Source organism: Balaenoptera musculus, chromosome X (assembly GCF_009873245.2).
Source record: "Balaenoptera musculus isolate JJ_BM4_2016_0621 chromosome X, mBalMus1.pri.v3, whole genome shotgun sequence".
Classification (NCBI taxonomy): domain Eukaryota; kingdom Metazoa; phylum Chordata; class Mammalia; order Artiodactyla; family Balaenopteridae; genus Balaenoptera; species Balaenoptera musculus.
In genome coordinates this window covers 101301293-101306611 of record NC_045806.1, presented here as the reverse complement: position 1 = coordinate 101306611, position 5319 = coordinate 101301293, and the positions used below count along the sequence as shown (strand labels likewise).

Sequence of the window (5319 nt, the reverse complement as noted above, 5' to 3'; positions counted from 1 at the left end):
ACAAACAGAAAACAGAAACAGACTCATAGATACAGAGAGTAAACTGGTAGTCACCAGAGGAGGGGAAGGGGTGGGGGGTTGGGTGAAATAGGTGAAGGGGATCAAGAGGTACAAACTTCCAGTTATAAAATAAGTAAGTCATAATGATGTAACGTATAGCATAGGAAATATAGTCAATAATATTGCAATAACTTTCTATGGTGACAGATGGTTACTAGAGTTATTGTGGTGATCAATTTGTAATGTATATAAATGTCAAATCACTATGTTGTACACCTGAAAACTAATATAACATTGTATGTCAACTATACTTCAATTTTAAAAATTAAAAATAAATAAATAAACATAAAGGTCCTGGAACAGTGCCTGACACATAATAAGTGCTCAGTAAATGTTGGTGATGATGATATTCATGATCTTATCCATACCATATAAGACCTGAAGCTGTAACAAGGGCTCCCAGACTTTGGTATGTGGATTCATACAAGTCTAAAACATGCTTCAAGGGTTCAAAGGGCAGGAACAGGACTGGAAAGAGAAGTGAAAGATGAAGGTCAGGAACCAAAAGAACAGAAACCTGAGAGATTGCTGAGGTGTCTACAGCTCATAGTGCATGGGAATCTCAGAGCAATTTCAAAGTTTAATGTCAATGCATACAATACTCATACATACATCATTGTCTGGGGGATAAAAGGGAAGGCCACCATTAATTCTCTTCTTGTAAGAAAACTCATGGTTGGGCATGAGGAAGAACATCTTGACTGTGGAGACAAAATGTGACTAAACCATCAAAATAGTCTTGAAGAAGAGATGAGATAACTACTTATTCAAGTAGAATAAATATTTACCTGCCTGAATGCAGGGGCTGTGTCACAGGATATCTTTAGGTCCTACCAGCTTCATGACTCCATAATTTTTTATTGAGGTACAATTGACATATATCATTATATTAGTTTCAGGTGTACAACATAATGATTCAATATTTTATATATTGCAAAATGATGACCACAATATGTCTAGTTAACAGCCATCACCATACATAGTTGCAAAAAAATTTGTTTTCTTGTGATGAGGACTTTAAAGATCTACTCTCTTAGTAACTTCCAAAATGCAATACAATACGATTAACTTTGGTCACCATGCTGTGCATTACATCCCCAGGACTTAATTATTTTATAACAGGAAGTTTGTAATGACTACATTTTTAATGCCCATACTAATGTTTCTTCCTAATCCACATAGAATATGTCTACAATGAAGAAAATCTGTTAAAGAAAGAAAGAAAAAGAAAAGTAAAGAAGTTGACTCCAGAGACTTCCCTGGTGGTCCAGTGGCTAAGACTCTGCACTCCCAATGCAGAGAGCCCGGGTTCGAACCCCGGTCAGGGAACTAGATCCCACATGCCACAACTAAGAGTTTGCATGCCGCAACAAAAAGATCTTGCATGCCGCAACAAAAGATCCCATGTGCCACAACGAAGACCTGACACAGCCAAATAAATAAATAAACAAATATTAAAAAAAAAAAAAAGAGGTTGACTCCAAAGGGGAGGAGGAACACACACAAAAATACATGAGGTTGTTTGGATCTTTTACTTCAAGTCACATGGATGTTATACAAACGGAGCTTATGAACACATTTTGGTCTGAAAAGGACACAGAACTTACAAAAGACTGGAAAGCGTGAAGAGGTATAATCTCAGTAGCAGGAGGAAGATATTATTTTGACAAAAGAACTATTAAAAGGATCTTGGGCGTGGGGGGGACTTCCCTGGTGGTGCAGTGGTTAAGAATTCGCCTGCCAATGCAGGGGACATGGGTTCAATCTCTGGTCTGGGAAGATCCCACATACCACGAAGCAACTAAGCCCGTGTGCCACAACTACTGAGCCTGCACTCTAGAGCCCACGAGCCACAACTACTGAGCCCGCATGCCACAACTACTGAAGCCTGCACGCCTAGAGCCCATGCTCCTCAACAAGAGAAGCCACTGCAATGAGAAGCCTGTGCACCACAATGAAGAGTAGCCCCCGCTTGCCACAAGAGAAAGCCCATGTGCAGCAACGAAGACCCAACACAGCCAAAAAAATAAATTAAATTTTTTTTAAAAAGCAGTAAAAAAAATACATAAAAAACAAACAAACACAAAAAATAAATTGCAGTGGCTTCTCTTGTTGTGGAGCACGGGCTCTAGGAGCACGGGCTTCAGTAGTTGTGGCACGCAGGCTCAGTAGTTGTGGCTCGTGGGCTTCAGCAGTTGTGGCACACGGGCTCTAGAGCACAGGCTCAGTAGTTGTGGCACACGGGCTTAGTTGCTCTGCGGCATGTGGGATCTTCCCAGACCAGGGATCGAACCCATGTCCCCTGCATTAGCAGGTGGATTTTTTTTTTAACATCGTTATTAGAGTATAATTGCTTTACAATGGTGTGTTAGTTGCTGCTGTATAACAAAGTGAATCAGCTGTATGTATACATATATCCCCATATCTCCTCCCTCTTGCGTCTCCCTCCCACCCTCCCTACCCCACCCCTCTAGGTGGTCACAAAGCATGGAGCTGACCTCCCTGTGCTAAGCGACTGCTTCCCACTAGCTATCTATTTTACATTTGGTAGTGTATATATATGTCCATGCCACTCTCTCACTTCATCCCATCTTACCCTTCTCCCTCCCCGTGTCCTCAAGTCCATTCTCTCTGTCTGCATCTTTATTCCTGTCCTGCCCCTAGGTTCTTCAGAACCCTTTTTTTTTTTTTTAGATTCCATATATATGTGTTAGCATACAGTATTTGTTTTTCTCTTTCTGACTTACTTCACTCTGTATAACAGTCTCTAAGCCCATCCTCCTCACTACAAATAACTCAGTTTCGTTTCTTTTTATGGCTGAGTAATATTCCATTGCATATATGTAGCAGGTGGATTCTTAACCACTGCACCACCAGGGAAGTCCCAGTTTTTATGTATTATTTGTGTGAAAAGAATTATAAACCTATTACAGTACAGTACTATATAGCTGATTGTGTTAGTTGGGTACCTAGGCTAACTTTGTTGGACTTACGAACAAATTGAACTTACAAACGCGCTCTCAGAACAGAACTCATTCGTATGTAGGGGACTTACTGTAAAATTCAAAACTGATGACTTACCTACGATTTATCACTCTTACTTATGGTCACACTGAGCCTAATCAACTGACCACCCAGCAGGGTTTATACTAAGCATACACAAAGTGCTCACCTCTGGATCTAATGAGTTCTAGGAGCTGGAACACTTCAGGTGAGAAACTAAAGGGCCCTGATTCACTCTATGGTTTTTTGAAGGTGGGCTTTTATCATTTATGTCAGTGACTGGTTATCTAAGTGAAACAGAGTCCCAAGGTAATAAGGCCAATTCTTGTAATGAGCAGTTAGAGCTTTGCCCTGCCCCTAGGTGGCTATGCTTAAAATGGACACCAGTGGTCCAACATTCTCAAGGAAGAAAGGCAATAGTGTGGGGATTATACAAAGTGTGATCCCAGGCTCACATACATCAGAATCACCTGGAGATGAATATTAAACCTACAGATCTCTGGGTTCCACCCCAGATCTGTTAAATCAGAATCTATAGGTTGGAGTCCAGGAACCCATATGTTATTAAGCTCCCCCAGGTGACTTTGATGCTCACCAACATTTGGGAATCACTAGCTTTTTGCAAACTCATCCCCACAACTAGACCTCAAGTAATCCATCAAAAAAGTATTTTGCTGCCCAGATAACAGACCTGATCCTCTCAGTAAGTCTTCTGTTTTCTTTCTCTAAAATAGAAGTAATAATAGTACCTACCTTACGTAACTATATTACCTCATCTCCAACCACACCCCCCGCCCCACCTGACAATTTGTACTCAAGACAAACAAAACCAATTGGAGTTTCCTCATACACTATGCTACTTTTTATCTCCACTCCATTGCTTATACTCTTTCCTTGGCCTGGAAAGTCACAGGACGCAGCTTCTTGACTTAGAAAGCTCATGCTTGATCTTCAAGGCTTAAATCATTGGCTTCTTCTCATGGATTCTTTTATTAGATGCCTAGATGTAAATTAGGAGCCTCTCCTCTTTGTTCTCTCAGCACCCTGAACTCTACCCATTTATGTGTTTGTTTATCTGTCAGTCTCCCCCATTCGAGAGCAACCTCTTTGAAGTCATGGACAGTGGGATTTTGTGGTTGTTTCTCTAGTTGTTGGTGGTAATTTTAAAACATCCAGAAAAGTACAAAAAATAATACAACAATCATCTATGTTTCTAACATCCACAAGTAACCATTATTGATGTTTTGGCATTTTTGCTTCCAATATTTTTCTATCTATTTCCTTTAAAAATAATTTATGAGAATATGGTCCACTGTTTCAGAATAAAATATTAGAGGTAAAGCCAAATGTCCCCTTGACCTCCACTTCCAGAGCTCTATTCCCTCCCTGCCTTTCCATAGGCAACCAAATACTAACATGAGTTTGATATGTATCCTTCCAGTCTTTTTTATACATTTAGAGACATAGCTGTATCCATATAAAATATACAGTATTGGCTTGAACATCATATCCCAAATGTCATGTGGCTGTGTGCATCATTCTGTCATTTCCTTCTTTCATTCCAAAATGGTTTTGAAATATATCCATGTTGATGCATATATCTGGTTAATTCGTTTTAATTGCTGTATAATAATCCACTATATAGATGTACCCCCATTTTATTTAACCATTCCCCTGTTGATGAACAGTTACGTTGTTTCCAAGACTTTGCTAGTACAAAAAGCCACAACAAATATGCTTTATTACATATCTCTTGGTGTATATGTATAAGGGTTACTTTAATACAGAGACCTAGAAATAGAACTGCTGGATTGTAGGGTATGGGAATTTGTAGCTGTAGCAATGTTGATGCCCATCAGCATTGTTCAAGAGTTGTCATTTCCCTATATCCTTACCAACACTTGCTGCTGTCAGCCTTTTAAATTTTGCAAATACTATCAGAGCAAAAGGATATCTCATTGCTGTTTTTGACCATTTTATTCATCTCTATATACCCAGCTACCAGCAAGTAGTTGGCACATGTTAATCGCTTGGTAAACATTTCTGATTATGCCACCTATAGGTCCTGGCTCTGCCTTGCTGATCATTCTGAACACATCTAGGTGTCTCCTTTCAGCAAGAACCAGAGAGAGATCCCAGTTTCCTCACCTCTAGGCAAACCTGTGAGGAAAAGGTAAAGGGAAAACTGCAGGTGGCATAATTTCATTTAGAGATTTATCATTCCCTAAGATGGCATTCAGTGAATGATTCTTGACT

At 39.8% G+C, this 5319-nt stretch overlaps 1 non-coding gene across 1 annotated transcript; it reads left to right on the top strand.

The window, feature by feature from the left end:
• Positions 1–1316: 1316 nt before the first annotated feature.
• On the top strand, positions 1317–1389 carry TRNAG-CCC. The gene has a single exon. It is a non-coding gene; the product is annotated as a tRNA-Gly (tRNA).
• Positions 1390–5319: the final 3930 nt, after the last annotated feature.